Here is a 12,448-nt window from a genome sequence, read left to right on the forward strand (position 1 = left end):
TCTATGGCGGAGTGGGAATGGGCGTGAATTGATGCGTGTGCCTGTAATTTAGCATAAGTGAACAACAGTGAGCTGTTTCTACTTTGATATATTTAGCCTGGCTCTGGAATAGCCCACTTGAGTGGAACGGGTCTAGTTGGGACGTGAACTAAATAATGTATAACTAAATAAAGCGCGGTACATGCATGGTAAATCATTGAGCAGTTTTAAAATAAAAAAGGTATTTATGGTGTGCATATGATCTATAAGCTTTTTGTCAGCGTGCGAGCTTAGAGCTAGCCTCCTTTGTTTTAACATCACGGACGGCACGTACGCCACCCACATGCTGCACCTTGTTTTTATTTGGCCCAATCACTCTGAAATTTCTCAAACTCTCTGACCGGTCATGAGTTTGCAAACTCCCTAGGAATTTGTAAACTCCCTAGTGGATTTACAAATTCACTGATTGGTCAGGAGTTTGCAAACTCACGGATTTCTCAAACTCCCTGTACATACAACTATATATAAATATATATATATATATATATATATTATAAAATATATATATTATATATATATTATATATATTATATATTATATATTATATATATATAATATATAATATATATATATATATATTATATAATATAATATATATAGATATATATATATATATATTTAATATATATGTGTATGTTACAGGGAGTTTGAGAAATCCGTGAGTTTGCAAACTCCCTGACCAATCAGTGAATTTGTAAACTCACTAGGGAGTTTACAAATTCCTAGGGAGTTTGCAAACTCACTGACCGGTCAGAGAGTTGAGAAATTTCAGAGTGATTGGGCCAAATAAAAACAAGTGTGCAGCATGTGGGTGGCGTACGTGCCGTCCGTGATGTTAAAACAAAGGAGGCTAGCTCTAAGGCCTCGCACGCTGACAAAAAGCTTATAGATCAATGCACACCATAAATACCTTTTTTATTTTAAACTGCTCAATGATTTACCCATGCATGTACCGCCGCTTTATTTAGTTATACATTATTTAGTTCACGTCCCAACTAGACCCGTTCACTCAAGTGTGGCTATTCCAGAGCCAGGCTAAATATATCAAAGTAGAAACAGCTCACTGTTGTTCACTTATGCTAAATTACAGGCACAAGCATCAATTCACGCCCATTCCCACTCCGCCATAGACGTGTCATCGAGAGCCGGCACTGCTGGCAGCCAGTCCAGCTGCGACTGGCGCACGCTGCTTGTTTGTTTTTGTTTTGTTGGGTTAGGCCCTTTCGGTCTGACAAGACCATTTCAGAGTCGGACGAATGATAGGAATTATAGGGGAGACATTGGTCTGGGCAGACACCTATATGCAGAGTCGCCGGGGCTGAGCCCGTCCGAATTGACAGACCGACCAGCCCCCCCCCCCCCCCAAGCACTCTTTGCACCCGGCTACGGGGTGCGCTCCCTCGGGAGCTGCGGTGCCGCTCCAAGGGAGCAGCCCGCATGAGATAAAGTGGCCTGTCCAGCCCGGAGTGGGGGCTTCGGCGTGGACGAGAAGGATTTCAGTATCCTGATTCCTGAGGATGGAAACGACGGAAAGGAGGAGCGCGTGCTCCGAACCTCCCCTTTCATAGCCGCGAGTAGCATTTTTTTCGGTAAAACAATGAAGGATCTGTAAGCTTTTTGTCAGCGTGCGACGGTTATATAGGCCGTACCACTAGTCGCTTTTGTTTTAACATCACGGACGGCACGTATGCCACCCATCTTACACATTTGATTTTATTTGGCCCAATCGCTCTGGAATTTCTCAAACTGCCTGACCGGTCAGTGAGTTTTTTCAAACTCCCTAGTGAATTTGCAAACTCCCTAGTGAGTTTGCAAAGTCACTGATGGGTCAGGGAGTTTGCAAACTCACTAGGGAGTTTGCAAACTCACGGATTTCTCAAACTCCCTGTAACATATATTATATAGAGAAGTCTGTGGACCTATGCTTGACTGACCCCTACATGGATCGGACACTCTGGTAGGCCTTATATGTAGGATTGTGCACCGTCGTTACATAGTTTATGACGAGGGGTGCCCATTGCGAGTTCTGAGGTCCATGCTAATGAAAGCCCAATTTCAGGTGTTTGACCTGACCTTGACCCGACCTGTGACCTCAAAATTCAACTTCAAAGTACTCATCTGAAGCGTCTTGTTGCGTTCTTTCGTTTGCCGCCTCAGGCTTTCGCTGCGCCTATTGGTTCTCGAGTTATCGGCTGGGGCTTTTAACGCCTCCCCCCCCCCCCCCAGCAAACGGCGGGTGGCGAAATACCCCAGCAACTGCCGGGTTAACCGGCGGCCCACAGTGATGCAAATGGGGCTCATGAGTGGCCATAAATACCGAAAAGGCACAAATTTCAAGTTCACCTAATCGAATAAATCGTAATATGGTCAGTCAGGCAAATGTTTGGGGTGTCTGAAAAACATGATTTTCATGTTTTTGTCAAAACCGGCCTCGTGTATGATTGTCAGCAGTCGTGACATTTTCTATGTCGTAAAATGACTGTCAGATACTCGCAAGCTCAAATGCCGCTAGCGTGCGTTATTTAATACAAATGGCAAAAATTATGCATGGCAATGATCCCCAAAGTCTGCTGCTTCTAATGCAGGGTCACAAAAAGCCGTATCTTGTTGGTTTGGCGTTGATATAGCTATTTGTCATCATGTTGCAATCGCATTGTTTTATTCAAAAATATTTGCTTTGGTTTCACATACAGCAGTTTACACACTGTGTGCCCGTTAGTGCACCATACCATAGCATTCCTAATCATTTATGAGCCGCACTGTGAAAGAATGAAGGCGCTAGCACAGGGCTGACCGGCGCTACTAAAGTTTTCGTGCGTAACGGTCGGGTGCCGCGGCGCGGTGGGCGGCCACAGCGGGGGTTCGTCGTGCATCCCTCTGCTGTTCCTAAACGAAGTGTCCTAGCGCCTCGCGACAAAAACCAACGGATTGCTCTTGACAAGATCTCGCGAGTGAGCATATTACTTTGACTTAAGGTCAATATTTGACGGACTTATAGCAGGTCAAAGTTAAATGTCTGTCGAAATTGCAATCCGCGGTGAAAGCAATCCGCCCCGACTGCGACACCCGACCGCGCCGAACAAAAACTTCAATAGCGCCGGTCTGCCCTGTGCTAGCGTCTTAATTCTTTCACGGTGTGGCTCAGAAATGGTGAGGGAATGCTATGGTATGTTGCACTAACGGGCACACACTGTGTAAACTGCTGTAGGCGAAACGAAAGCAAATATTTTTTTTAGCAAAAAACTGCGATTGCAACATGATGGCAAATGATTAGATCACCACCAAACCAAAAAAGATACGGCTTTTTGTTACCCGGCATGAGAAGCAGCAGGTTTTAGGGATTATTGCCATGCATAATTTTTGCAGTTTCGGGAACCAATAGAGCTACAGCGCTGCGGAAAAGCGCATTCGATAGCCCTTTAACACGCGCAGTGGAAGGGTTGCGAGTACTACGCCAGTGGAAGGGGCGGATGTCGCCCCCCCCCTTAGATCTCAGCTCCCACTGGAGCCAGAAAGACGAAATTTGGAGTGTAGGTGGGGCCATGGGAACTCTGTTGTGTGTGAATTTCATGACCCTAGGTCAATATCTTCAAAGTCAAATGGAGGTCAAATGTGGTCAAATCTGCATATTAGCGACTTTTTTTCGTTTACACGCCGATAATCAAAAAGTTACCGGCCGATTTTTTTAAATCTTTCACTTTACGAAAGAGCAAACATTTGTGAGTATGTATGGTGAATTTCTAGATATCCAACAATAAGTATGGTAGTTAGAACTTAGAAGCCTGCTAAGGGTAAGATGTCGTCGGCTGAAGCGGCATCGGCCGACGCGGGAAACGCGGCAATCACAATTTTGTGTTTACACACTCATAACTCAAGTTGTTACCGGCTGATTTTCAAAATTCTTTGACCATATGATTGCCTGTACATTTCTCAGTCTTCTCACCGAATTTGACGCGAATCTAATATAATCAGCGGTAAGGAGCGCGATGTAAAGACGGAACCGTCCCGCCCCGGCACAGCCTACAATTCAGGCGGCGCGTAACGGCTAGCGCCGGCCGCCGCGGCGGCAGGATGTTTGACTTTACACCGCTATTACTAGAAAAGTTGTGAACCGATTTTCTTACTTCTTGCACGAGAAGATCCGCAATTCAATTCTGGACAGGTAGCCGAAATTTCACATTGATATTATGCTTGCGGCGCGAGTTATTGGCGAAAACAGGAGGAGTGGACGAAATCCGCCCCCCCCCCCCTTCCATTGCGCGTGTTAACGCCCTTTCTGAGTAATCCTCTCAGATTTGCACTAACGTCAACGGTTTTGCCTGCAGGGGCAAAAACTGCAAAAATAGCAGATTTTTCGGAAACAGTTTTTCTGCAATTACTTTTGACCCAAGCCTTGTACGAGCTTACTTTTACCGGCATCGTGTTCCTCTCGTCAAGACGCATCGAATTGACTAACTTGACCTTGAATTTTGAAAGGTCAACAAAAATTTGACCTCAGGTCAAGGTCATGACCTGACCTGAAATGGTCATGTTGCATATCAGTCGATCCGTATCGTCGAGCTGAACACATCTAAGGCGTTTTCATCGCTCTAGCATGCCTCTATCAAAAGTTATTTGTGAAAAACTGTTAGATACCATTCGTGACCTGAGATGACCCAGGGCCATAAACAGGGGTCCGGACGCCATTTTCATGTTTAGTGTGTCTAAATTACTTGTCATTCAGCGTTTGGGAGTGTTTAAATGTCTTTCGTCCAAAGGAGGCGCATTTCAATTTTCTCCCATTGACTTATAATGGGGAGGTCGCAAATTGACCTGACCTTAGGTCATCGATATCGAAATTCTGAGATACCTATATTTTGTACATGTTATTGCTCTTGCAATCGCTGAAAGTTTCAAAGCAATCGGTCACTCGGTGTAGCTATGGCAGACATTGAAAGTTTTTATGAGGTGAGGTCACTTTAAGTGACCTGGTGACCTGACCTTGAATGACCTTGGTCTTAAATTTTCACAACATGTGTAGAATTGATGTATGATAAGGTGTACCAAAAACGGTGGCGCTCCGCGCTGCCGTTTTGAGATATTCGCGAAAAACCACAGGGGGGTGTTCAAACACCCCCCCCCCCAGCAGGGCGCGGTTAAATGAGCGCACGCTAGCGGCGTTTGAACTTGCAAGTATCTGACAGTAGTATCTGACAGTCATTTACGACATGGAAAATGTCACGACTTCTGACAATCATACACGAGGCCGGTTTTGACAAAAACATGAAAACTATGTGATTTCAGATGCGTCAAACATTTCTTTGGTTAGCCATATAGCGATTTACTCGGTTTGGTAAATTTGAATTTTTGATATTTATGGCCACTTGTGAACCCCATTTACATCACTGTGCGGCCGCTGGGCCTCCGCGCCACCCGCCGGCCGCGGGGGGGGGGGGGCATATAGTTGCCCCCCCCCCCCTTTACTTCTGCTGTGGTCGCAACCCGAAGAGCTGATAGAGACGCGAAACTTTGCACACATCTTCCTGAATACCTAGCCAAGGCTGTGTCCAAATTTGTTGTTGATCCCATTTGAAATGATGTCACAGTGAAGTCAGAAATCAAATTATAGATTTGCGACCATTAGTTTCCTGATGATATATCCGATATATGGGACCGAGTATAAAGGACCGATGATTGGTCAGGAACTACTAGTAGTAAGTGCACATTAATGTGTCAGCATGACAGCAGGTGCTGTTTAGTTCATTTGCAGTTGAGTCTCATGCTCAGAGACATCAGAAACGCTCCATATCGGAAGAAAACGACAAAACTTTATGACGTCACTATGATGTTACCCTCCAAACCCGTGTTGATGCCGCCGATTCTGTGTACGCTATTGCCGAAAATGGACTGTATTGCCACTGTGCCGAAATTGAATGCGACATTGCCAACTGTCTGAACTGCGCCGAGATATTATGCGATTCTGGTACATGATATTGCGGTATGTCTACACATGTTTCGTTAGCACTAAAATGGACGATTATGCCAAGATGCACCGAATTCAACTGACAAAAGGTGTATTCCACCCACTCCACCTTGTCTGCCGACTGCCGCCATTGTATTGTGACACCTGCTGTTGTTGTATAGGTATCTCCGGCGGCCGAGCAGGTACCATTGTGTTGTGACACCTGCTGTTGTTGTATAGGTATCTCCGGCGGCCGAGCAGGTACCATTGTGTAGTGACACCTGCTGTTGTTGTATAGGTACCTCCGGCGGCCGATCGGCCGACGCTCGGCGCCATGCCGTCCGATTTGTGGGAGGATGCTGAGCCGCCGCCGAGAACCGTCTATCGGCTGCCGCTGGTGTGTCGACGCGGTCGGCCCACGGCGCTAGAACACTTGCCACAGGTTAGCGTCGCGTGCTGTTTCCGCGGACTTTGGCCGTTGGAGGTGGCCATCGATGCTGGCCTTGGCAACTACACCTTTTTAGACGCAATTTCAAAAGTTAAAGACCAAATTCAAAACGTTCACGTGCATTTAGAACGTGAACTCTTTTTTAATTTGGCCTTTAACTTTTTGAAATTGCACCTAAAAAGGTGTTGTATTAGCAGGGTATATTTTGTGCTTTTCATAATGCTCGGCAGATGGTTGCCCACTACTGGACACAATGGGAAGACCTCATACATATTCTATTTGGAACACTCCGTTGAATTATATGTATGGTCTGGCAAACTTAAGAAGAACGGAGTTATAGCTCCTGAATCCTTTGTCACGTGTTTTGCTCACTGGACGTGTATGGTTAGAAGAAAATTTTTGTAAAAAGTCGAGAGAGAAATATTCTTTATATATTTCATTCAACATCAAAACGTGCATAAATGGTGCTTGCGCTTTGAATCCGTTTTTCTTAGGTTTTGACAGACTATGGTTTCTATCCAGTTTATTCGACAGTCTGGACATGGAGTCATGACTGTATTTGATGGTTTGATCCAGAGGAGCCTTGTGACGTTCGTCACGTTCCTGCTGTCCAGCCTGAAATGGCCGACGATCAGACTACGGCTGCCGTGCGACAGATGGCTCAGATGTGGCCAGATATCTTCAGCGGAGTGGCAACCGACCCAAGCATCAGTGGAGCAGCGGCAAACGGACACACGCTCGACAAGGTGGGCTCAGGGGATATATATTTGTGGCTAAGACTCAGATATATCGATTTAGAGGCAGAATAAAGGATTAATTTGAGCTGTAGCTCCTTTTTACCAATAAAAGTGGTTTGGTCAAGGTTTGGTTCTTAAGTTATTTTTCGGGCCAGCACGTGCACACTGCACATGGAACCTTGGAACCGGACCTAGCAGCAAAATTGCACATCGACAATTGTAAGTTTTGTAGTTAGATTATTCTTGATTATTCCTGTTTGTGAGCGTTGAACTAAACATGAGATCGGTACTGGTAGGTAGAGGACAGAGGTACCATCAACCATGGTGTGGGAGCACACAGAACTTATTAGAACCGCTTCTTCGGTTCTGTGCTCACTGTTACTGACGAACAGTCTATCAGGGAGTTGATTCACATCGCCGAGCACACCCGGAACAAGACAATTGAGGATGCAAGAGTTGTGATTTCTCGGATCAGCTTCATAAGTTGACACATGTCACGTTATAGCCTCGCTGAATAATTTGAGCCAAACCACCTTTGAAGACGAACTTAATGCCAGCCAGTATGAATTCCGCTCTTTTTCCGGCAAGATTCAGCAAATTTGGACGAAGGCATAATGCGAAATTAGGCTAGCATGCATTTATTAATGCTGTATGGATTAGCGGTTAAAAGGACGATGTTACCATTATGGCGTATATAGCCCGAGGGTAAAAATCGCAATGGTTTTTTTCAGAGGCCCAGCCTAGGGCAATAGTGCTGTTAAGGCCGGCTTCACCCGAGAGCTACAGTGGCGTCAGAGAGGGGAATATGTTCCCCAATTGTATAATCCATGCTGTATTCATTTTGTTCCATGGCCAATCAAAACTCGTCCAGCCATAATATGCATTGTAATTATGTGAGCTGTGTTTCAATCTGGGCTGGCGCGTCTTTTGATCAGGGCTCTCACATCTCGTAGTTTTCTTATTAATAGTTGCTTATTAATGGTGACTTGAGGTTTTTTATTGCCTTGAATGTGCTCAATCGGTAGATTGTGTTAAAAGCATTCGCAGATTACTTTTTCCCGTTGTCATGATTTCCTGGAAAAATGTGTTAATTGCTCGAGCGAAAATTAACAAAGAAATCGTGGTAACACTAAACAGTAAACATTTCACACTCAGCACAGAAATGAGGTATTAATAGCCCCTAATTGGGTTTATCTATATTCATCAATCATTATGCTCATGGCGAATCAATAATTAAAGTTCGTCGTAGACGAGACCAAGAGACACGCGGGGAAATTTTACCCAACGCATCATCGGAAGAGCCCAAGGATGAGTTAATCGTTCAACCCAACAATGGGCTCAATTTTTCAGCTTTAATTTCAATAACACCAGCACATATTTGCTGCAAGATTTGCCAGGGGTCATTGAACTGCTCCTGCTGTTTTCCGGGGTCCACAAAATTTTATTACGTCTGTGCCGGATCAAGCGTGATTTTACGGAAAATGATCTTTCGTTTTGATGACAAATTTTGTGAAAGGGCATCACTTTAAATCGAAAAAAATAATTGGTTGAGCACTTTTCTTTGCTCGTTTTGAAGCTTCTTGCTTCCAGGCTCCAGAGAAACATATTAATTGCAAGATCACAGGCCAGAAGACGATAGACTGAGTTGAATGAATATTAAACCTAAAATGCAGCAAGAGTCGAGTGAAAATAAAATTGAGCAGCTTGGCCACTGTTATTAGATATATGATTGTGCAGTGTGCATTGAACCCGGCGGCCGCTGGGCCTCCGCGCCACCCGCCGGCCGCTGGGGGGGGGGGGGCATATAGTTGCCCCCCTTTACTTCTGCGACGAAATGCGAAGAGATAGAGAACGAAACTTTGTACACATCTGATCTTCCTGAATACCTAGCCGAGGTTGTGTCCAAATTTGGTGTCAATCCCTTTGAAATGACGTCACAGTGCGTCATAAGTCAAATAATAGATTTGCGACTCTCAGTCTCCTCACGATATATCCGATACATGCAGTGGCGTAGCCAGAAATAAGCGAAAGGGGGCCATGGTGCTCGAGGGGGCGACCTTTTCCCTTGAGAGGGGCACCATTGTCAGCTCGTGACAGGGGCGTCAGTCTAAAAAGTAATGTCATGTTCATGCATGATTTACTAGTGTTGCAAAATATGAGTGTTTCGCTTATTTTTCATGAAATCCAATTAATGCAATTTGCAGTCAGTTTTTTCTAAATAAAAAAAAAACTTGATCTTGATGAATATTTAGCACGATAAAGGAAACGAGCTCAGGCTACGGACATTTTATTCTCAAATACTCATCCATGCGAGTTCGAGACGGTAAAATAGGTATACGTTGGTTCACTCACTGATCCAAAGTGACCTGACCTGTGGGCTGCAACCTGTGGTCGACCGTGCTTAGAATCTCAGACCGCACGTATGTATGATTTACGCTGCGTTTAATTGCCCAAATTGGTATCAAGGAAAGACTTGAAACATTTAAGACCATTAAATCCACCATGAGATCCCAACTCATTGTCATACCAGCAGCGACTGCAGTCAGAGGCGACCTGACGCTGCCATACGTTCTGGATTTTTTTTCTCCACAAATTGCCTTTACAATTCGAAGTCTAGTGCGCGCAGCCCCTACTTGTGAACATGCATGACTGCATGAGTGCCAGATGGATGAGGCTTGAGACTGTCCATATGTATAGTGGCACGAAGGTAAAAAGGATATCTTCTGCCGACGTAGTATAGAAGACGACCTTTGCTGATGGGGTGTGCATGATCGACTTTGATTAAGTGCTATAGAAACCTGCTGATCTCAGTTCTCACCGAACATTCGCCTTGCGTAATCCCCAGACAAAATATCTACATTGAGGGCCAGGTCAATTTTGCTACCTCTCCATTACCTATTAGTTAACCCGCGCCGTGCTGGTGGCCTGTGTTTTCCGTGTCGTGCTGGGGGAGGCGTTTTCACGCCCCCACCCTCTAACTCGGCTCCTGGGCCACGTATCGACACGCGGTAAGCGGCAATCGAAAGAGCGTCAAAAATAATGACGGAAATATTTCGATCAATTTTTAGGTCGGTCAAGATCATGTCACCAGAGTTCATCAAAGGTCAAATTTAGTTCATTTCAACAATTTTGGAAACTGTCAAGTGCCAACGGCTACTCGGGAACCAATAGAGCTACAGCACCGCGAAAAAACGCATTCGATGGGCCCTATACAGACCTTTCTGAATAATGCTCTCAGATTTGACCTCCGGTCAATGGTTTAGCCTCCAGAGGGCAAACCCCCCCCCCCCCATCACCCAAAAAATAGCCGTTTTCACGAAAAATGTTTTTCGGTAATAACGTTTGACTCAAGAAAGCCATGGCATTACTTTTGCCAGCATCGTGTTCCTCTCGTCGCGTCGCCTCGAATGAACCATACGTTGACCTTTAAGGGTTATTTTGAAAATTTGACCTCAGGTCAGGTGATGACCTGACTGGTAAGGGTCATACTGCATATCAGTTGATTTGTATCGTCGAGCTGAACACAGGGCTATCGAACACCGTTTGAATTTTGCGGATTCGTCCAGTGGTTTCGAGATACGGGGGGAGGGAAAAAAGCCCACCCTCCCCCCCCCCCCCCTCCACCGCGCGAATGGGCCGGGAGGCCCACCGCTTGCCAGGTTAAACTAATCTTAGCAAATTTGAGCCAAAAGGTATAACAATAAACGTCCTCCGCGAAACGTATATTTTGAGGCTAAAATTTGCCTTAGGTCAAATCTGAAATGATTCATAAGAAAGAGCATGAGAGCTATCGAATGCGCTTTGCGCGGCGCTGTAGCTCAATCTCTTTCTGAATCCTGACTTACTAAGGCGCCGCTTTGTCGAAAAATGTCAAAATCGGCGAAATTGATTTTCGGTTGTCTCTGGTGACCTGACCAGTGACCACCGAACAGTTCGATCTAACCTTAAAGATGATCTAAGTAGGTACTTTTGTAATATTTTTGACGCTCTTTCGAACGCCGCCTACTGCTGTCTCGACGTGGCCCACAAGCTGAGTTAGAAGTGGGGTGTTCGGCCAGCAGGTTCAATTAAAAAAACGCGTACGCTGGGGCGGCCCCGCACTGTTAGCGGGGCCGGCATCGCAATAATGGGCAGCACTGCGCTGAGGGGCACCACTTGCATTGAGAGGTGGCATTGTACGGTGAACGGGCGGCGTCGCATTGAGGGGCGGTATCGCACGAGGGTGGCACTAACGAGACTGCCTTATAAGAAAACGCATGGCACTCCTACCCCAGCTCGGCGCCGCCTGGCTGCTGCATCTTGAAAAGGCCCTTGGTGTCGATGAAAGCCCCATTGTCGAATAATTACCTAGCGTCAGTGGTTTCGGGGGGTGGCGCTATCGATCTTGAATGGGGCGGGGCGACTGAAGTCTCCATTCAGATGTGCGTCAGTGACTACTGGAGGGCGGCAACGACCTCGGACAGGGCGAATGTGATCTTCAGAAGGGCACCGGTGCCCTATAGTGGTGCAATGCTGGTTGGGGTCACTGCTGCCTTCAGACACTGAGACGCTCTGGAGGGGCGGCCATGATATCGGATGGTCCGACTGTTATTTTCAAGGGGGCGTTGTCTCGGATGGGGAGAATGTGATTTTCAGAGGGGCGCCGGGTACCTAGAAGGCGCCATTAGTTTTCAGAGGGCTGCCATCGATCTTAACCCTCGCCGCCGCAGAGGGGGAGCGGGTGCCGCCCCCCCCCCCCCCTCGCCGGCGAGGGTTAAGATCGATGGCAACCCTCTGAAACTAATGGCGCCCATCTAGAGTATCCGTCGCCCCTCTGAATCACATTCTCCCCATCCGAGCACGCCCCCTCTGAAAATAACAGTCGGACCATCCGATATCAGAGCACGCTGGCGATAGAGAGCTGAAACTTGGCATACCTGACCTTGATTCAACGGATCTTTTGACACCAACCGCATTTTCGGGTCATCAGGTCACTGACCTATGACGTCATAAGTGAACCTCTGCACGGTCTTCAGATGTCCAACTTCGCAACGCCCTCACTGCCGAGGAGATGTCACAGGGAATTGAAACTTGCAGGATCTAGTATCCATTACGAGTCTCACAACTGTATATCTCAGATTTTCCTTGTCATATGAGGTCAGATCATTTCGTGACTTCACCATTATATCAATGGGAAAATGAAAACTGCTATTCTGGCGCCGGAACGATCTCCAGCTATCTCAAGCACACAGAATCGTGATTTGATGGCACTCCTTGTAAGGTTAGATGCGTCACTTTTGCAGT

This window comes from Amphibalanus amphitrite, unplaced genomic scaffold (genome assembly GCF_019059575.1).
Source record: "Amphibalanus amphitrite isolate SeventyFive unplaced genomic scaffold, NRLGWU_Aamphi_draft 000080F_arrow, whole genome shotgun sequence".
Taxonomy (NCBI): Eukaryota; Metazoa; Arthropoda; class Thecostraca; order Balanomorpha; family Balanidae; genus Amphibalanus; species Amphibalanus amphitrite.